The sequence below is a fragment of the Chinchilla lanigera genome, unplaced genomic scaffold (assembly GCF_000276665.1).
Source record: "Chinchilla lanigera isolate Chin_1 unplaced genomic scaffold, ChiLan1.0 scaffold00023, whole genome shotgun sequence".
Classification (NCBI taxonomy): Eukaryota; Metazoa; Chordata; class Mammalia; order Rodentia; family Chinchillidae; genus Chinchilla; species Chinchilla lanigera.
The window spans coordinates 5,105,897-5,128,962 of record NW_004955424.1 but is presented as its reverse complement, the minus strand read 5'-3'; the positions used below and the strand labels follow the sequence as shown (position 1 = coordinate 5,128,962).

General features: G+C 33.5%; 2 long non-coding RNA genes across 3 annotated transcripts in view; both read right to left on the bottom strand.

Moving 5' to 3' along the window:
- Window positions 1-23,066, bottom strand: part of LOC102011333 — an 84,871-nt gene that overhangs the window by 25,281 nt on the left and 36,524 nt on the right. The gene's annotated exons all lie outside the window — the stretch shown is intronic.
- Window positions 10,478-22,098, bottom strand: LOC102011132. Its single transcript, XR_261042.1, has 3 exons — window positions 22,064-22,098; window positions 13,853-14,011; window positions 10,478-10,595 (listed from the first exon to the last, which is right to left on the bottom strand). It is a non-coding gene; the product is annotated as an uncharacterized LOC102011132 (long non-coding RNA).

The following is a 23,066-nucleotide window of genomic DNA, read 5'->3' as shown; positions in this document are numbered from 1 at the left end:
GTACTTCATTGTGTATAACAATACATGTTAAAATTTTTTTTTCACTTGTTGATGGACATATAAGCTACTTCTGAGATTCATCTATTGTAAATTTTGCTGCTATAAACATAACAATGCATGTGGCACTGTAATATGATATCTTCATTGCTCAATTTGCTGACTATTCCTTTTCTTTGAGGTCTCTTTCTACATTTTCCTTGAGGCCATTTTGTTCCTTGAAAGTATTTTATGTTCATCCTTTGTTGGGAAGGTAGCACGTGAGGCTCTGTACTCAGTTTTCTGATATCATGATCTGATTTAGGGTTTTATATCTGCCTTCTACTTGAATTTTCTGATGCTTTATATCCAATAAATATGGTTGAGTTGTCTGAAGTAAATAAGAATAAATGTATGCACTAAAAATAAAACAGCTCAGGTGCAACTCAATTCAAGTGCTTCATTCGCTGCATCTCTGTTTCACTGAGAACCAACTGCACTTGGGTATTAGCTAAGGGGAGCAACATGGACACAGTAGTGGAGAAATATTATCCTCATGTCTTCATCTTTGCTTCATCAGACTTCTTCCAATAATATTTTATGAGATGTAATGAGTTGGAAAATTTTTTCAAAAGTTTAGACTTATGACCACTTTCAGAAATTTAAGATTTTTACAATAATTCTGTCCTTATTAAGTTCTCTTTCTCTTAGTAAAACATGGCTGTTCCACCCATGGGATAATTGTTTATCCTCACAAGACTTCAGTATTTGAATTTAGAAAATGTAATAATATCTATAATTTAGGTGTGTAAGGCTTAAATAAGACAATGTCTATAAATGTAGTTTTATGCCTCACCCAAGATAGCTACAATTAGAGTACAGCAATAGGTAACTAGCCAACTGATATGTTTCAGTCAATATGTAAATAAAGACAAATGACTTTTATTCATATTTCCCCCATACTTTTATTTTTATAAAATTCAAAATTATGGTGAGATTGAAAATGTAGTGCAATGAACAATGACATCCTCTTAATCTGTATCTTCTCATCAATGTTTTGACTCCATTTCTCAGTAGGTAATGGATAGGTAGAGAGATACATATGTATGTTGGTAGATAGATTGCTTTTGCTGAACTATTTGAGAAGAAGTTATAAACTTGACACTGAAAACCTATATACTTCATCTTGTATCTCTTATGTACTATTATTTAAGTTGTTAGGGTGAGAGTGTAATTACTTTTATGAAATCTGTAGCTTGTGAGATTAAGTTTCAGCCAAAGCTCAGTGAAAAATAAAAGCTTATAAATCACTTTCCAGATGGATAGAACACTGTGATTTTTAAAAGTCATATACATCCACTTTCTCATTGATTCAACCTTAATACTGTGATATATTGGGGAAGAACATGCACTATTGTATTGTCAGTGTTTAGAATAATAGCAGAGAAAATTAAACCCTGAAGGATTGAGTTGTTTGAAATCAACCAGTATGATTTAAAATGCTGGCTCCATTACTTCAATTTGGTAAGTCTCATAGTGAATAGAAAGAAAGATCTAAAGGTTAGACAACCTGCTAAATACTTGGAATCAGTGTGAAATTTATTAATTCAGTCTTTCTGTACAGTACTGAAGAGGTGGTACGTTTCATCACCCATCATGTTTGTAGGAAGTTAAGAAGAGTAAATGTAACAAACTTAATCAAATTTATTTAATAAAAGTTTTATGTGACATAAGAACTTTCAGGAATGATGACCCAAAGACCCAGAACAAACTGCTTTTATGTTTAGGTTCCGTGAAGAGTGGACAGTTGTGGAGAAATGTGATTGGATAAGAAATATGATTTCATGGTAATACACATATGGGGAAATCATCAAGGCCTGTCCTTTCTCGTTCATCTGGGTTCTTTGTGCAGCATTTCCTATGCTATTTTTCAAGGAGGAAGGAAAATATGTGGTTGTCTGAAAAAATCTGGTTATCTGGTTTTGGGACAAAGAGATTCTTGATTCTATGATCCAAATTCGGTCAGAGAAATTCTGACAACTGTGGTTTGCTTCAAAGGAAAAGGAGGGACAGGAGACAGAAAGGCAGAATGTTAGAGAGAAATTGCTTTGGAGGCATACCAATCTCCTTTGATTCTGTAGATCAAAGTACTTAGCATTTCAGCACACCATCCACCGGTATATTCATGTTTGAGCCCCAACATTTGGAGTCATTTTACTCAACTTAAAAATGATGGCCAGAAACTCAAAAGAAACAATTTTCTCCCAATGTGTAAAGGGGTAGAACTGAGAATTACAACTTATTCTTGGACTCTAAAACTGCGGTAGCTCCGACACTAAATTGAGACCACCAAAGTAATTTTACTTCTCAGTGTTTTATTTTCTGTAAAAGAAAGCAGTCAGTAAAATTAAATTAAAAACCAAAGCTTAATGGATATCTTTTCCTGTCTGTCTTTCATAAAATATGAATGGAAAATAATAAACTTCCTGAATAATAAATTTAAATAATGCAAGAAAGCACTTCTTGTATGTAAATTAGTTGAAATGTACTAAGCTAATATCTTTAAAATCAATCATTTGAAGGGTTCAATTAGGAAGTTTTCCCATCATCATAGAGTTTGTAAAAAAAAAAAAAAAAAAGAAAGTAGAGTGAACTTTGGAATCTGAATGTGATGGTTCAGTTTCAAATGTTGTTTTGATATAATTTTGGATAAGACAAATTCAGAAGAGAGTGGTCACTTTTAGAAGTTCCTTTCTATCTTTCTGTTTTTTTACCTCCCTAAAACTGTGTAACTACCTGTTCTTTGTTTAGCATTAAATTCACTAACTAATGGCTTCAGAATGGTACTGCCATGTCTATTTTTTCCATGAACACATTTGTGTTTGTATGAACAGATTTGTGTTGTTTCTGCAATTTTTCAAAATATCTATTGCATTAGAAACATTAACTTGGGCCCGAGATATAGCTTAGTGGCAAAAGCATTTGCCTGGCAAGCACAAGATCCTGAGTTCAATTCCCAGTACCAAAAAAAAAAAAAAAAGACTTCTAGAAACATTAACTTGTGGGGCTGAAACATGTACTTAAGTGGCAAGAAATAGATGACAGGAAATTATTTGACACTGTATCAAATCATAGTATTCTAAATAATTATAAAGTACTAAACTGAACTAATTTGTAAGGTTTTGCAGGAAAAATAGCCCCAAGCTACATTATTTTCTATTTACTTCAAGAGAAGCTTGCTCCAAGGTCAGATTAATAAAAACCTAGTTCTTTGGCAATGTTCCCCATCTGTGCACGATTCTTCCTGTAGTTGGATCCTCTCTGTCCCCTCTTTGGAGTTCTAATGAGTTCCTACACTCGCTTTCCATACCCTGTGCAAAATCTAATTTAACAGTTGTTTAACTCTTCATGGGAATGTAACTATAGCAACATTAGCATTATTCCATTATGTTTACCTTCACCTGAGATGAGGCATTATGTTCTAATTCTTACACTTTAAAAAATAATTAACCCAAAATCTGTTACAAAATAGAGTAATCCCAATTATATAAATTTCTAACATCACCCAATAAATCTGTGTATATAAGTGTTTACTAAAGATTCTAAAATTATATCTTACAAAGTGACCAGTTTCTGTATTTCAGGTGACTCCACTCTGATGATTCATGCATATTTTGACTGGAAAATGACTGAATTATGCATAAATGAATTAACTTTGATTTTGTTATATTCATTCTCTTAGAAGAAAATATAATGAAATATTATAGATTTATATGCTAAAGAGATTTCCGTTAATTTTAAAGAGAGTAGTAAATGAGAAACAAACAAAAAATAGAACAGTAGCAGCATAAGAGTATCACAAACATAAACAAATCAAAGAAAGAACATTCAAAGTGATACAGGGTCTCAAGACAAATTAATACCAATCAACAGTGGTTGTTACATTATATATCACTATCCTCAACTGCATTGCTCAGATTACCAGATGTAAGAATGAAAGAGTGCTCAAACCGTTAAAGAGAATAAGGAAATAATTCTTCGACAAAACATTAGAGATAATACAGAGTTTCACTAGACAAGATGGTACGAGTTCACCATTGTAATTCCATTGCATATTTTTACCTTCAAGTACGTTGCTCAGACCACCAGACACAAGCATGCAAAAGCGATCAGAACATAAAAGATTGTAAGCATTAACTGTTCATTTCAATACGCCATCAGATATCAGCAATATAGTTATCATAGCTATTCATATATATATTTATATTTTGCGTTTTCTTTCCTTTTTTTTCTTTCCCTCATCCCATTTGTACCTTCTTTGGGACCATTTCTTTCCCTTTTCTACCATCTATTGTATGTTTTGAATTTTACCTAGTCTTTCAGGTTCCTACACCAAGGAGACAATATGATGTTTACACATCTGGGTCCAACTTATCTCACTTGTGAGTATGGTTTCTAGTTGCATCCATTTACCTACAAAAGCTTTGTTTATCTTTCTTAATAGCTGAGTAAAACTCCATTTTATAAAAATACCACAACTTTTTTATCCATTCCTCAGTGGATGGGCATCTGGGTTGTTTCCAAGATTTAGCTATAACAAATTGTTCTGATATAAACATAGGTGCACATATATCGCTGTGGTATGATGTCTTGAATTCTTCTGGGAAAATACCCAGAAAGGGAATAATTAGCTTAAATGGGACTTCCAAACCTAGTTTTGTGAGCAATCTCCAAATTGATTTACACAGTGGTTTCACCAATCTACACTCCCACCAGCAGTGGAGTAGGGTACCTTTCTCTCCACAGCCTCTCCAGCATTTGTTGTTGGTTGACTTGTTGATGATAACCATTCTCTGGGGTGAGATAGAATCTCAGTGTTGTTTTAATTTGCATTTCTCAAATGACTAATGACGCTGAACATTTTTTCATGTATTTATTTGCCATTAGTATCCCTTCATTAGAAAAGTGTGTATTCATTTCAGATGCCCATTTTTGGATTGGGTCTTTGAATTTGGGTGATCTGATTTTTTTTAAATTTTTTATATGTCCCAGATAGAAGTCTCTCATCTGAGGGGCAGTTGGCTAAAATTTTTTTTCCCAATTTGTTGGTTTTCTTTTTGCTTAATTAGTGATTTCTTTAGATGTGCAAAAACTTTTCAATAAGATGAGATCCCAGTTGTTAATTCTTTGAAGTATTTCCCATGCAGTTTGGTTTTTGTTTATGAACTCTCTGTCTACCCCAATGTCGTCAAGATTTTTACCCATGTTCTCTTCCAATAAATTTAATGTTTCTGTCTCAATATTTAGATCTTTGATCCATTTGGAATTTAATTTAGTGCATGGTGAGACATGGGTCTAGACATGGGTCTTTTATTCTTCAACATGTGGAAAGCCGGTTTTTCCAGTACCATTTATTAAAGAGGCTATCTTCCTTCCATTGAACGTGTTTGGCCCCTTTGTCGAAGATAAGATGACTGCGTGTGTTTATAGTTGTATCCGTATCTTCTAATCTGCTCCATTGATCTTCAGGTCTGTTTTTGTGCCAGTACCATGCTGATTTTATCACAGCAGCTTTATAATATAATTTTAAGTCAGGAATTGTGATTCCTCCTGCCTTTCCTTTGTTTCCCAATATTGCTTTTGCTATTCTAGGCCTCTTCTGGTTCCAGATGAACTTTAGGAATGTTTTCTCCAGGTCTGTGAGGTATACTAATGATATTTTAATTGGGATTGCATTGAATCTATACAACAAGTTTGAGAGTATGGCCATTTTCACAGTGTTGGGTCTTCCTGTCCATAAGCAAGTAGTATCTTTCCATTTTCTGATACCCTCTTTGATCTCTTTTTTCAGAGTACTACCATTTTCATTGTATAGATCCTTTACTTCTTTTGTTAGATTGATTCCTAAGTATTTCATCTTTTTAGAGGCTATTGTGAAAGGTGTGATTTCCCTAATTCCTCTCTCAGTCTGTTTGTTACTTGTGTACAGGAATGCTATTGATTTTTGCATGCCAACTTTGTATCCAGTTATGTTACTGAATTTGGTTATTAAATCCGTGAGCCATTTGGTGGAGTTTTTGGGGTCTTCTATGTAGAATATAATGTCATCTGTGAATAATGATAATTTCACTTCTTCCTTTCCTATGCAAATTCCTTTTATTTCTCTCTCTTGTTTAATTGATCTACCTAATATTTCTAGAACTGCATTGAATAGGAGTGCTGACAGTGGACATCCTTGTCCTGTTCCTGATTTTAAAGTGAAAACTTTCAATTTTTGATTATTTATTATGACGTTAGCTGTTGGTTTATCATAGATGGCTTTGATCAGCTTGAGGTAACAGCCATCTATTCCTATTTTCTGTAGGGTTTTCATCATGAGTGAGTGTTGAACTTTATCAAAGGCTTTTTCTGCATTGATGGAGATGATCATATGATTTTTGTCCTTGGCTTTACTGACATGGTGTATTACATTAATTGATTTGTATGTATTGAACCATCCCTGCATTCCTGGGATGAATCCCACTTGGTCGTGGTGTGTAATCTTCTTGATGATTTGTTATACTGTTTGCTAGTATTTTATTGAGAATTTTTGCATCTCCATTCATTAGAGAGATTGGCCTGTAGTTCTCTTTCTTGATTGGGTCTTTCTCTAGTTTTGGTATCTGGATACTTGCATCCAGGAATGAGTTGGGGAGAATTCTTTCCCTTTCAAATTCATTAAAGATTTTGAGAAGAATTCATGTTAAATCTTCCCTAAATTGCTTGTAGAATTCAGCTGTGAATGCATCAGGAACTGGGCTTTTCTTCATTGGCAAGTTTTTGATTACATTCTCAATTTCCCTGGCTGATATTGAGTTATTCAGGATTTTTATTTTCTTCATTCAGCTTTGGTAATTCATATGCGTGCAGAAATCTGTCCATTTCCTCTTTGTTTTCCATCCTATGAGAGTAAAGGTTTTCAAAGTATGTATTGATGATCTTTTGAATTTCTTTAGGATCTATAGTGATTTCATCCCTTTCACTCCTTATTGCATGTATTTCAATTTTTTCTTTCCTTTTCCTGATAAGGTTGGCTAGGGGCTTATCTATTTTATTTATTCTTTCAAAGAATCAACTCTTCAGTTCATTCATCCTTTGTATTGTTTTTTGAGTCTCCATTGTGTTAATTTCTGCTGTGAGCTTTATAATTTCCTGTCTTCTTTGGGATCTGTGTTGACTTGCTCTTCTTATTCTAACAACTTGAGGTGCATCATAAGATTGTTTGTACTTGTTCTGTTTTACTGAGGTGGGAGTTCACCGCTATAAATTTCCCTCTGAGGACTGCTTTCATTGCATTCCTTAGGTTCCTGTAGGTTGTATGTAAATTTTTGTTTGATTGTAAATAGTGTTTAATCTCTACTTTGATTTCATCTGTGATCCATTGGTTGTTCAGGAGGTTGTTATTTAATTTCCAACTGTTTATGGAGTTTTTGTGTTTTCTTTTGTCATTAACTTCTAATTTCATTGCACTATGATCTGATAGTATACATGGGATAATTTCAATTCCTTTACATTTACTTAAACATGTTCTATGTACTAGTATACGGTCTATTTTAGAGAATGTCCCATGTGCAGTTGAGAAGAATGTGTATTCTGATGCTGCTGGGTGGAACACTCTGTAAAGGGCTACTAAGTCCCTATGTTCACACATTTGGTTAAGTGCTGTTATTTCTTTCCCAATCTTTTGCCTAGTTGATCTCTCTCTTTGTGACAATGGTGTGTTAAAGTCCCCTGTTATGATTGTGTTGCTATTTATTTCATTTTTCTCATCTGTTAGAATTTGTCTTACATAGGTGGGTGCTCCTATATTTGGTGCATAGATGTTTAGGATTGTTATCTCTTCCTCTTGAAGCTTCCCCCTCACAAGTATGTAATGACCATCTTTATCTCTTTTGATTGTTCTTGGTTTGAAGCTCACATTGTCTGCAAACAGAATAGCACAGTTTTTTTTTTTTCCTAATCCACTCTGCTAGTCTGCTTCTTTTGGTTGGTGCATTGAGACCATTTACACTGATGGTTATAACTCATATGTGCTGGCTTATCTTTGTCATGGTATTTTCCTGGTGTTGGATCCTCCTTTTTCCCTCTGTTTAATTGCTTGCTCTGCTTGGTGGTTCCTTTCTGTTGTTCTTGAGGTTGCGGTCTGTTTTATCTCTTTTTAGAATATCTTTTAGTACTCTTTGTAGGGTTGGTTTGACATGCATGAATTTCTTCAGTTGTTCTTTGTCATGAAAATATTTTATTTCTCCACTAAATTTGAAAGATAGCTTTGCAGGGTACATCAATCTGTGTTGGCAGTTGTTTTCTTTGAGTACCTGAACTACTTCACTCCAAGATCTTCTTGCCTTCAAGGTTTGTGTTGAGAAGTCTGCCTTGATTCTGATAGGCTTTCATTTATAAATGATCTGTTTCTTTTCTCTAACAGTGTTTAATATACTGAGCTTTCACTGAGTTTCTGGGATGTTGATCACTATATGTCTGGGTGAAGATTTATTTTGGTTAGCATTAACTGGAGTTCTATATGCTTTGCTTATCTGGATGTCCGATTATTTTCCTATGCCTGGGAAATTTTCTGCTATTATTTCTGCAAATAGTCTTTTTATGTCATTTGTGTTGACACCTGCTGTTTCATTAATATCTATTAATCTGATTGTTTTTCTTTGCTTCATCTTGCAGTTGTTGAATTTTTATTTCCTGGTTTCTTGCTGTTTTTAAGAGATCCCTCCTTTCACGTTCATTAGTGGCAATGCTGTCTTCAAGGTCTGAAAGTCTACTTTCAGCTTTGTTCAGATGGTTTTGCAAGCTTTCAATGGAATTTTTAATTTCCTGGATATCTGTTTGCATTTTTTTCGTACTTTGTAGTTCATTTTATATTGTTCACTGAAGGTTTCCATGAGTTGTCTATGCTCTTCTATTTTCTTGTCAATGCCATCTTTGGATATGCTGAACATTCCTTTCATTGTTGTTGTCATTTCTTTTTTTTACCTGGGATGTTATTTGTAATCTGATGTCTTCCATGGCCTGATGGAGTCGTTTCTTTACTTCAGTTGCTATCATTTCAGAAATTTCAGGTGTGTGACTTCCAGGTTCTTCTGTGTTGATGTCTTCTGGACTTGTTTTGGGCAATGTGGAGGTCTAAGATTGCATTTTTCTCCTTCATTTTGTAATTTTTGAAGCTCTAGAGGCTTCCTGGAGTGCAGCCTCACTCTCCTGATTGTGTGAGAGTGGCGGGATGATAGTCTGAAGATCCTCAGGGCTCAGTATAGCTCCTGTGCAAGGTGGGGTCCCAGATGCTTCCAACTTCTCTTGTATTCATTTGGCTCACAGGAGTATGTGGAAAGGTTGGAGGAGCCCTGCCGGCATTCCTTAGACTGTCTGGGGTTTGGCCCAGGTTCCATAAGAGTAGGGTGACATGCTGGTCGTGTTCACCGAGGCTTCAGATATTGCCCAGGACAGAGCTTGCTTCCCACACTGGAAGGGGAGGGGTAAGAGTGAATTCCCTGAGGCCACTGACTATGTCCAGGTGTCGGCTAGGCTCCCAGGGGGGTATGAGTTGTTCTGGTAGTGACCGACAAGGCCCCAGGGATCCACATGCCTCATACTAGTTGGGGAGGCACCAGAATGGCTCACTAGGATTTGCAAAGGTGCCTGGTGTTCAGCCCAGCCCCAGAAGACTCACTAAGTATGTGGCTGGGTAGCCACTGAGACCCCAGAGGGTGCCCAAAGTTTCACCTGCATTGCACACAGGTAAGAGAGGCCAAGCTGTGACTCACCGCACTCCCTGAAGATGTCTGGGGCTCAGCCCGGTTGGGGCCGACCTATATGCTAATGAGATTGAGAAGGAAAATATCTACATTCCTACTCCTTGATGACTCCCTCTGTCAAGTCAACACCATGGACTATATGGATATCCTTGAATAGAATAAAGCCCTTCTTCTTTTATTCTACATTCTCTTTCACAATATGGCTCTGCTGTTGAGTAAATTTTCAGAATGTTTGTAACTATAAATATATACAAAAACAAGAAATAAACACTTACAAAAATAAATGGCTGAACACAGACATAATTGCATTGCAATCTCAATGATGGGCTTTCTGGTTGTGCATGCTTCATATTCTAGATTTATTCAAAAAAATGATACAATTTTATGTCACCCATCTGTTATAGTCACAGTCTAGATTTCTGACTCACTTTGAGCAGTAAGGGTTGTCAAGAGCTTACATTAAATAGCTGAAGACCTAATCCAAGCAAAAAATGAACATTTAGTATTTAAATAGGTGCTTTATTAGTACCATTATATGTTTTTAAATAAACTTTGCTCAGCTCTTCAATACATTTCTTTTCAAATGGAGGAGAAAAATGTCATTCATTTGCAATAAGCTGACATACAGGTAACAGATAGCTGTGGGGTATTTTAGAGTAAAAATGCATTAAGAATGAGCCATATCATTTATTATTTTTTCTTGCTCTCTTTATCACACTCAGTCTAAACAAAAATGTGATGTATTACAGGAAAATGACCCCCTTTGTGACATTTCTGATGCGACTTTCCAATTTCAACCCCAGGGTTGTTCATTTTCTGAAAAGAATGAGACATACTTTAACATTTCACAGCTCCATGTTTTGGAAATGAATCTTGCAAAAATTCATTAAGCTGTTGCATAAATTCTAAAGATCAGAAATTATCCTACTGCAGTGATCAAAATACCAGGAGAAGCAATTTAAATTATGAACATGTGGCTAATGGTTGTCAGTGTGAACTCATTAAACAATTAATAATTCTATCTTTTACTAATTGTTTAGAAAATCACCAGGTGTCTCTTATGTGTACATAACTGACATCTGTCTTTGCAGTGTAATTTTAAATTGGCTATGAAAATATCTTTCCAACATTTTCCTACCTGGCTGGCCTCAATGAAGTCTTGGTTTCCTTTATCAAGCTATGTGTTCCTATGTGAATTCCTATGGAATCACTGTGATTTATTCTCTGATTGTTAAATACTTAATACAGAGCTAAGAGCCTTTTTGAATTTGGTTCATCAGTTCTCCCCATTATATGGCTGAGCAAATGAGACATGAGGGATTAAGAAATATGTTCCAAGTAACACATTTCAATAATCATACAGCTAAGTTTTGAAAGCAGCTCAATAGAAGGCAAGCATTCTAGGCTTTTATCCAGTTTGGATATTTGAGGATTTAAAATAAAAATGTCACCTCTATAATAATAGTCAGAATATTTTATAGCTTATGACTACACAGCAATAATGGTTACCAGGGAAATAACAATGTTGATCAACTTTTAAAATAAAATTTCCTATTTTGTAAATGCTTTTTTATCCTTTTTATTAGAAAAAGGATTATGATGATCTAATAGATAATCATCAGAATTTTCAAAGAAAATGGCTTTTTATAGACTTAATGAAGTACATAAACCATAGAGTGATAAAACATTTTTGATCATTGAATAAAACTGGAAATATTTTAGACCTCCCCAGATTGTTCCAGGAAGAGTAAGTTAACATTAACTAGTTTTTAATTTCCCATTTAAGAATGCCCCCATTATTGGTAAAGACCCATAGAATCCTTATGCGTCCTTCAGGATGGCTCTTTCTACTGTCTTCACTTGGCTCCACCACTGAACTCAGACAGTGCCTCTCTACTCTGAACACACTGCGGACTATGCAGCTAGAGAACTTCTCCCACCTTGTCAGTGTTGAAATTCAGGGAATATTCATAACTTTGATCCCACTACATTTCTTACAACCTTGAGACCTGTTATAGTCTAAAATTGGTGTACTATGTTTCTATTGACCCACGTTGTCACATCTCATAACAAGGATCTATATATGTCTTGAAATAATCACATATTTTGATTATATATTTATATATATGTATATATATTTCTCCTTCACTTCAAAAATGTAAGTACCACCAGAGTCACTGAATCATGAATTTTCAGTAAAAATGGATAAGCTTTATTTGCCTCACATCCTATATCTGATATTCAATGATTAAACCCTCTTTGGTGCACAATCTTGATAAAAATAAATCCACCGTGGTTAAAGTGAGATTAGAGAAATCCTACTTAAACAACCAACCAATCTCCATTTCTGTAGTAGCAAACAAGACAACACACATAATACATGCTATAAATTACTAGTTTTGAACACATTAATGGTGTAATTAGATTGTATACATATATGCAACTAAATTATTTTCCTATAGAGATGAGGATTATGCATGATAAACTCATTGTTTGAAGCTCTGGTTATATAAACACAAAGTAGGGGAATGATTATTTGATTTAAAGGTATTCTTAGTGTTGGTTCTGATCCCAAACTTATAAAAAGAAAAAACTTCTTAAATTTTTGGGTTAAAAAATATGTACATTTTTATGAATAAAAACATTTTATGAAGCAGAAGCATTTAGTTAAACTGTGTAGTATTTTCTTAAATTTCTTTAATTAATTCTACTGTCACATTTTTATCAAGGCCATTATAAAATTATGTGCTGCTATTTCAAAAGTAGCATGTTGTAACCAATTCTCATTTCACAGTTGAACTAAACACTAGAATTGAATAACATATGGCCCATGGCCAGGCACCCACAAGAGAGATGAAGAGTTCCACCATCTGGCATCACAATAGGGCCTTCATAATTAGCACTGGACTGTCAGATTGAAACAGCTTAAAGAGGGGTAATGTGGCAAAAAATTAAAAATTAAAAAGAGAACACACTCACAGTATGAGCATAGGAGAGAAAAAGGCAGACAAAATCACTTCCTTTAAGTTCTACAGTAGGAAGTAACATATGTACCATCTAGGTTCTAGAAACAATGTTTAGTCTATGTCAGGAGGAAAGGAAGACATGATTGAAAATTTTTGAACATGGCTTTGCTACTAATCATGCATACAAAATGGACCACACATAAGTTTCCTAGGCAACCATTTGTTTCTTTTTAAGTATATATATATAAATATTTCTGTGTATTTATTTGTAAATGAATGATATTGTCGGGACTCTTAAAGATATATTACTCTCTGATGATAAACAAAAATCCTTTCTCTTGACAAGTATTCAAGGAAAATTTCTGCCTGCCCAAATTGTATTTTCTTTCTCATGCTAGCTAATGTATCATTTTGCCTACCTCGTTGTGCTTCTATCTCATTAAAAGGTGGTGCTGTTTAATGGGAAAGAAAAACTGCATTTATAAATTATTCTAATCTAGAGAAGATGGGCATTCAGCATCTCTCTTGTATAATTATTCAACTGAATGTGTTATTGCAAAATCATTAGCTGCATAAAATAATCAGGTGAACAAGCAATTTCACTGCGAGTCTCAGGAGATTTAAATTTGATTCAGCGCTAGCAAGCAGTATTGCTCCCTGGAAGGACTTTCTGGGGACACTGCATGTTCTGTGAATGATAAGTCCTGAGGTAAAAAGCACAATGCAAAGTTTGGGATCTAACCTGTATCATAGAGCCATTAATTATATGAGTGTTCCTGGAAATGAAGAGGAAACAATGTATTCATGAGGAAAAGGAATATTCAGGTATAGCTTGTCATTTGCAATTTGGCAAGTCATCTTAAATATGGTTATCAGCTTTCCACATGTTCAGAAGGACAGAATCAATATTCTCTGCCAAGGAGGTTCAAAAATCTCATGAAAATGTGAGGTTTAGATGAATTATTATCTTTCCAGAGTTCAGGTTGGTTTATTATTCCTTAACAGTCCATAAGTTGATGAGATATTTCTGCATGTATTCAAGAAGAAACTAAATGTATATATGATCTAAGAAAATGTAATTTTAATAAATGTTGATCTTCAACAAACCTCGTAAATTGAAAGGTTCTGTAGTTTTACAATGCTTTCACTCTATGGAGAAGATACTTTTAGTATGCTCATTGTTTTGTTGTTTTTTCCCTTAACTTTCACTGTAGAATCTCTGTTGCACAGACAAACAAATGTGTAGACAAGAATACTAATATTAGCCTGGAAAAGGAGAGAATGTACATAGATTTTTAAAGCTTTCATTTAACTCTTAGGAAAATTTAAGTAGAAGAATATTTGTATAAAATATAATTGTTATAATATCAAATGTAAAAGATTTTGTATGCTTATTTATCATAGAATTTACATGTAAAAGTACCTTGGAAGACCTTTGGGTATTTTTCTGTAGGAAGAGTCTTTTAGTAATTGCATATTATTTTTGCTACAAAATTTCTTTTCATCTTTCATCTTACTGTTAATGCTATATTTAATTTTCAAAAATATATGCATAAGTAAACTACAATCTTATTTTTATTGTATATTTTACTAAATAAAAAAGAAAGTGCTAAGATTGAGTACTAGTAATGGTACATGAATTTTCGTATTATGGGTCAAGAAATCATTTATTAAAAGTAACGCCTTGTCCACTTTAATAGAAAAAGGAACATTACTATAATTAGAAAATACACATCTGGATTCTCACCATTTCCTCCACTCAGTAAAATTCTTTGTAAAATAAAAAGAGAAAATTTAATAAATTTCTAAAATTTCCTTTAGGCAAGGATGAAAAATTAGTCATTTGCAATGTATTTTTTACACTATTATTGAAAAAACTAAGTTGTTTTGTTTACTGTAGTTTAATTCTTCACAGAATAATTATTCCTACCTACTTTTACACATGGATCATTTTATCACCAAAATTATAAACCTTGGATGTGATTATCTCCAAAAATATATTACAATTATCTCTATAAAATATCAAAATATTTTATGTTAAACTCTGTAAGTTACCATTTAACAAGGAAATTTTGGTGATTTTCTTAAACTAATACAACCTTGTGTTGATAACTAGGGTAAGATTTTACTACAACCCAGAATTCCTCAAAGCATTTGCTTTAATCAGTTTTTTTTATTCTTGTTAGAAAATTCTCTAGTTATTCTAAATGAAAAGAGTTGTATGTTTTCTTTCTTTAGTGTTTGCATAATTTTCTTTTTTCTTTTTTGTCTTTAAAAGTAAATTTTATTGCATATATGCAGAAATCTAGAGATATATTTACTACAGTGGAAAAAATAACACATATATCATCTCCCTTACCAATATTTCCCCCTGTGGCAACAGCAGCTATTATCTATTTTTTTTTAAAAAAATTCTTTAATAAAATTAACTACAGTCCCCAGGTTGTAGATTTTAACTTTTAACTTTTCCATCCTATATATTTACTACTTTTTATCCTCTGATCTACACCTCCAGATTATCTTCTTCTAATAACTGATTCTGATAGTTACTGTATTATATATGTTTTTTTTAGATTTCACACCTAAGTAAGCTTATGAAATATTTTTATCTGTGTCTTACTTATTTCAGTAGCGTCATATCTTCCTGGTTTTTCAGTGTTGTGACCAGTAGCCAGACCTCCTTTTCTTTTTCCATTTCATTTTGTTTCATTTCATTTTTTGCAGTACTGGGAATTGAACCTAGGACTTTCACACCAAGTCCTTCACAATGAGCTCCATCCTGAACCTATTTTATTTTATTTTACTTTAACTTTCAAATACAGTATTGCTAATTCACTAAGTTAATCATGCTGGGCTGAAATTTCCAATCATCTTGCATTAATTTCCCAGAGGGCTGGTACTACAGTTGTGTATCACCACACTTGGCTCAACACATTGTTTGTTTGCTTGTTTCTTTGTTCTGTTTTTCAATTCACTGCTCTACTGATGGTGTTTCCAGATTTTGTCTATGGTGAAAAATGCTACCATAATCATGGGAGGGCAGATGTCCTTATGAGGGGATAGTTTAATTTGCTTTGGGTATGTAGGCAGAGAAGAGATTGCTAGGTCATATGATTGTTCTATTTTCAGGTTTTAAGAGTCACTTATATTATTTTCTATAATGTCCGCACAAATCTTCCTGACAGCTGTAGTGGACAATGGTCCTCTTTTCATTTTGATAACAGTTGTCATAACAGGCATGGTGGTTTTGATTTGCATATCATAGATGATTAGAAATATTGAGCACCTTTCGATCTTCCTGTTGGCCTTTTTTTTTTATTTGTGAAGAATATCTACCTATTCAAGTCATTGCCCAGCATTTGATCAACTGATGTGTTTTACTACTGTTGAAGTGTATAAGTTCTTTATAAATCTTGAATATCGACCCCTTCTGTGACACACAATTTGCAAATATGTTTCCCCACTTTGTAACTTGTTTTTCATTTTGTTGTTTTATGCCCCGAGAAGAAGCTTTATAATGTGGTAGAGTCCCATTTACTTATTTTTATTTATGTTGTATGCAACCTGAGCTTTTGAAGTCACTGAAGAAATTATTGCCGAGGCTAACAACAAGGAGTTTTTCATCTACGATTTCTACTGGGAGTTTTATGGTTTTGGGTCTTACATTAAGATCTTTCACACACTTTCAGGAGTTTTTTATGAGTGGTGTAGAACAAGGACCTAACTTCATCCTTCTGTGTGTAGAAAACCAGATTCCCCATCACCATTTCTTAAAGAGAAAATTCTTCCACAATTATGTCTTGTTGGTGTCTTTGTTGAAAATTATTTGTATTTATTTTTGAGTTTTGTATTTTGTTCCATTTGCCTATATGATTTTTATAATATTACTCTGTTTTAACTGTTATATCTGTGTATTGTAATTTTAATTCAGAAGAATGTATTTCAGTTCTTTTACCTATGAGTTTAGTAATTGCAATGTTTTGTAAGTTTTATAATTTTTTCTATTACTTTCTAGCTGAATTGTGTCCACTTTTGTTAAAGATACTTCTCATAAAAAAGTCATGGTATTTCCATGTTAGCATGATCCGCTTTGAATGCTTCTCTTTTTGCAGGCTTATTCTCAACACTGCCAGTACTGGATTTTTCTTTTTTCTCTTCTGGAAACTTCTCTCCTGTCCTTGCAGGGGGCATTGAGGCTTAGGCTCTGATTGAGAGGAAAACATTTAGCAGACTTTCTTGCGGATCTTCACTGTGTTGTTAACTTTATTCTTGTCCCCTTCAGCCTTTACCTTGGGCTTGGTGACAACAGTGCCAAAAGTAGATGCTAGCTGCAGAAATTCAGATGTGTGCATGGTGCAGTAGGCTTGAGGTGCTTCTCCGTGTTCATACCACTTCTGCTTGGTTTCTCTTCGTTCTTTCCTTCCTTTCCTTTCCCTTCCTCTTCTTTCCTTCCTTAGCTGTGTTTTTAGAATGTTTAAAATTAGTGTATGTTCTAAAGATATAACAGTATATAATGTTTACATTTCTTGTGTGGAGCTGGTACAACTGCATAAAACACCTTAATTCTTTCTCTTCTCCTCTCCCCTCTTCTCTGTCTCTTGATCCTGCTCCCACTTGAGAAAGATTTATCTTTCTATTTCATATTACCTATCTTTTATTATTTTTTAATCTATAATTTGGATTTCTCATGTAAGAGATACTTGCCATATTTAACTTCAGACCAGATCAGGCACGTTCAGGGTAGTATGGATGTAGACTTAACTTCAGTCTTATCTGTTTCACTTAAATTTATGGTCTCATTTCGATACAGATGGCACTGAATCTACATTTTGCTTTATGGCAGGATAGAAAACTAAAAAAAATTCTTCTGATACATGAGCAAGGCATATTTTTTCCCATTTTCTCATGTGTTCTTTAATCGCTTTTACCAATGTTTTATAATTTTTGGTGTACCAAACTTTCAGCACCTTCAATTTATTCCTGTCTATTTTGATTATATCAATAATAGAATTACTTTCTCAATTTCCTTTTGTTCTAACTCATTATTTATATGGAGAAATACCACAGATTATTTACATGGATTCTATGGCCTACATCCTCACTAATCTAACAATTTTGAGGTGTTTTAAATATATATGATTATGTTACCTGCAAGAAGGAATAATTTTACTTCTTTTTCATTGTGGACCTCTTTTATTGGTTGCTTAACTGTTCTTGCTAAGGGCTGTCAGTGCTACGTTAAAAAGAAGTGGAGAAGAGTGGGCATCCCTGCCTTTCTTCTGATTTTGGAGGAAAAGCTCAGTTTTCCCCATGAATGATACTATTAACAATGGATTTCCAAAATATAACCTTTCTAATGATGAGAGAATTTCCTTTGATGTCTAAACTATTAAGAAATATTTATTGTCAGGCATGGAGGTACCCCATGGTAATCCCAGCACTCAGAAAACTGAGGCAGGCAGATCATGGCAAGTTTGAGTCACACAGTGAGTTCTAGATGATCCAGCACCGCAAACCGAAACCTTTCAGCCTCCTCCTCCTTGTTCCCCTTCTCATTTGAACGTTTTCTTCCCATTACCTAATATCAATTTTATGACATACTCCTATAAGCCAGACCCTACTATGGCGGGTCAACATTTTTTATTCTAATTAAATTTACTGGCACAATCTTAGGTATGCATAATGATCACATTCAACATTGGGAATATGTACCTGTACATCACACATCCTAGTTCTTTTCTATACATTGCCCCATCTCCTTCCAACCCCTCTCTCCCTCCTCATTTATAAAGTTTGTTCCTGTTTTATCCTTTTCTTTCTCATTATTTTCTTTTCTGTATCATCCCCTTAAATCCTCTTTCAACCTGAATAAATACTTCCTATTTCACAATACCTATTAGACATTCTGATTCTTATTTTATTAGACCTTCTTTTCTTAGTACACTTTCAGTTTCTCACACCAGAGAGATAATGCAATGTTTACTCAGGTGTGTCCATTTTATTTCACATAAAAGTATCATCTAAAGGTCCACACATTTTGCTATAAATGTCTCCAATGTATCCTTCTTTGTGGCACAGTAGAACTGTGTTGATAAAAAAGCACATCTTTTTTATCCGTTGATGTTCTCATGGGCACTTGTGCTATTTCCAAGATTTAGCTATTACTGTGCTGCTATAAACATGGGTGCACATGTATCACTGTGGTATGATGCTTCTAATTCTTCTGGGAAGATACCAAGAAGGGGAATACCTGGATCAAATGCAATCTCTACTCCTAGTTTTTTGAGGAATCTCCACACTGATTGCCACAGTGATTTCACCAGACTACACTCCCACCAGGAGTGAAGAAGTGTTACTTTCCTCCCTATAGCCCTGCCAGCATTTGTAATTGGTTAATTTGCCGATAATAGCCATTCTTTCTGGAGTGACATGGAATCTCAGCATTGTTTTCGTCTGTATCTCTTCAATGGTCAGTGAGGTTGAACATTGTTCATGCATTTATTTTCAATTTGTACTTCATCTGAGATGTATATATTTATGTCAGACGCCGATTTTGGATTGGGTCTTTTAATCTGAGGGGTCTAATTTTTGAATTCTTTATATGTTGTAGCTATTAGTACGTTATATGAAGAATAATTGGCTAGGATATTTTTCCCACTCTGTGTGTTGCCTTTTCATTCTGTTGGTGATTTATTTTGCTGTGCAAAAGCTTTAAAATAAGATAAGATCACAGTTGTTAACTCTTTGTAGTATTTCCTGTGTGATCTGAGTTTTGTTCATTAAACCTTGGCCTATACCTGTATCTTCAATAGTTCTACCTGTTTTATTTTCCAGCAGATTTAGTATTTCTAGTTTAACACTGAGATCTTTCAACTATTTTGATTTTAGGTTAGTGCATGGTGACGTTTATAGGTATAGTTTTAGTTTTTGACATGTGGAAAGCCAGTTTTTCCAGCACCATTTACTAAAGAGCCTTTCTTTCTTCCAATAAAAGTGTTTGGTCCTTTCACGAAAGACAAGATGACTAAGTGTTGGAAGTTGTTTCTGCCTCTGCTATCTGTTCCACTGATGTTTTTATCACAGTAGATCTGTAGTATAATTTCAAGTCCGGGATTGTAATGATCCCTGCTTTACCTTTCTTGCCCAGAACTGTTTATGTTATTCTAGGTCTCTTCAGAATCGAAATGAATTGTTTTTTTTTTTTTTTTGGTTTTTTTTTTGGTTTTTCTCAGGTACCGGGAACCAAACTCACGACCTTGCGCTTGCCAGGCAGGCGCTTTGCCGCTGAGCTAAATCCCCAGCCCTCGAAATGAATTTTAGGAATGTTTTCTCCAGTTCTGTGAGGTACATAGTTTATTTTGATTGGGATTACATTAAATCTGTATATCAATTTTGAGAGTATGGCCATTTTTACTGTTTGTCTTCTAATTCATGAGCAAAAGGTGTCTTTCCATTTTCTTTCTTCTTTCATTTCTTTATGGTCAAAAACCGAAAGCTTTCTTTCTAATATCAAGAACATAACAAGGATATCCACTATCACCACTCCTATTCAATATAGTACTGGAAACATTAGTTAGAGCAATTAGACAAGAGTAAGAAATCAAAGGATAAAAATGGGGAAAAAGAATTTAAACTATCGTTATTTGCAGATGATATAATTCTCCACATAAAGTAGAGTATCATATACCAGATTCAGTTGCATAGCTGTATATAAAGTCAACACTCTAAAATCAATAGCATTCCTGTACACAAATAAAAACTCACTGAGGGGCAAATTAGGGAAATCACATCTTTCACAATAACCCTGAGAAAAATGAAGTACTTAGGAATCCATCTAACAAAGTAAGTAAAATATCTCTATATTGAAAAATTTCTATTTTATATTTTGTTATTTATACTTTTGCTTTCTTACACCAGAGACACAGTGTAGTACTTTAACATGGACTTCTCATGTATTTCACTTAAGAATATGGCCTCAAGATGTATCCAGGTAGCTAAAGATGTCTCCAGCATATCCTTCCTTTTGACAGAGTAGTACCCCATCATATATATATATATATTTTTTTTTTTTCTTTCGCCATTCATCAGTTGATGGGCATTTGGTTTTTTCCAAGATTTAGCTATTACAAACTGTGCTGGTATAAACATGGGTGCACATATATCACTTATATCACTGTGGCTTGATGCTTTTCTTTTGGGAATATATATATATGTGTGTGTATATATATATATATATATATATATACACTATTCATTATTGCAATACATGCATAAAATGTACAGTCATCAAATCAGTATAATTAATGCATCAGTAATCTCAAACATATATCACTTGTTTGTGTTCTAATGTGTACTTTTTCTGATGCTAATATAGTCACACCTGCTTTATTTTAAAAATTACTGCAATATCTTTTTTTCACTTTGTATATCAATGTACTGCAGTAGTTTTCTCATAGATGGCATAGTTTCCCATAGCTGCTGTAATAAATTACCACAAACTCAGTAGCATAATTAATATAATTTTTTATCTTACACTTCAGGGGATCAGAAACCTAAAATGATTCAGTAGTGTTGCATTCCTTCTGCGAACTCTAGGGAAGATCGTTTCTTATTCTTTTCCAGCTCTTAGAAGTTGCCTACATCATTTGGCTTGCGGGCTTTTCTTCGAGTTTCAAAGTAATCATACGATCAATCAGTCCATCAGTCTGCCTCCCTCTTCTCTCCCTCTCATCACTGTTCCCATAATCAGACTCTAACTCTGCTTGCATTGCTTACATAAGGAAAACAGATTTATTATTTAGCTAATGTCTGATAAAATGTAATGTTTTACTTCCTTTTAATATTCAGGTTGCAAAGTGAAAAGACCTATAATTTATAAATAATTGCTGGCTTCTACTTATTTTCACTCTTTTTTATTTGAATAAAGATTCTTTTGGGGAAAAAATCCAAAATCAGTCATCTCATATAATAATGATGAAAATATGATTTGAATATTTTTGAAACTATTGATCATGATCTTTAAAAATGTTAGACTTTGAAAATATGATTTCTTTCACACACACATATATAATAAACTATCAGAAATATGCACAAACAAAAAATTTAAAAATTTCAAAAAAGCAATAGCACACATATTTACATGTCACAAAGTTCAGCATCTTCATATTCAATAAGCAATGAAAATGTCTAATTGAATGATGTGCTGGAGATTATTATACTCCTGTATGCTCAAATCTTTATATAATCATGTTATACAGATATAACGTCAAATATGGTGGGTATATTTGCAGTACAAAATTTATAAACTTATCGAATTACCTTTCATATCCACAGTGGGGGCTGTTAAATGCTCAACACCATACAACTGGAAAATTAAGCAAGTTACATTGTATCTGTAGAATCACAATCCTGAGAAGCACAATGGTGTTTTAATGTTTAATTAAAGAAAATTTCTAATAAGTTACTGTAGTAGAAGACAAAATGTTGCTTATTTTTAACAACATAATTAACACTTTACAGGTAAATAAAATGTATTAAAATGTTTATGGTACACAATAAAATTTGTATTTATAAGATATTAAAATGTTAATTATTAATATATATGGCAAATATTATATAATAGAATAAAATAACATCACTATCTGATTTTATATATTTGCAGAAGTTTGATAGAATTATTAATAATGTGGATTTTATAGTTGAGCAATATCTAATGATCAAAATCAATGGTTTTAATTGTGATAAAGTATATCATTTTAAAGTGATTACCCCACCCAGATAATCTATGTTATAGCAGAGATTTATAAAACCAAAAATCTAATAAAATAAACATAAACTTGGAAATGATTACAAAAATTCTGAGCATTGATCCAAAGGTTACCAGTATAACCTCAAACACAAAGCCAAGTAAGACCTTCTTTACCCTCAGTGTTGAAAAGTCCAAAATGCATTTTAAGAAATGAACAAAAATAAAACAAAACAAAAACCAAAAAACAAGGAAAAAGAAAGAAACAAAAAAAGAAGACAATGCAAAAGAATAGCATTGTGTTTTTCTGGGTTAAAAATGAAAATGTCAAACAGCAAGAACATTCAAGATTTCTAATATCCAAAGATTTTATTGTTGTTAAACAGGTCATAAAACATCTAAAATATTATCTTATTTTACTGATATGATATATCCTGTCCAAAATATTCCACATTAAATTTTAAATTTGCTTGCCTTCTTCTATGTCTCTTTATTGGAATATTTGCTACTTTTTCCTCTTAGTATGACGAGGTGGCCTCTTGTTTTTTCCTTTCTCATAACTTCAATAATTTTTGG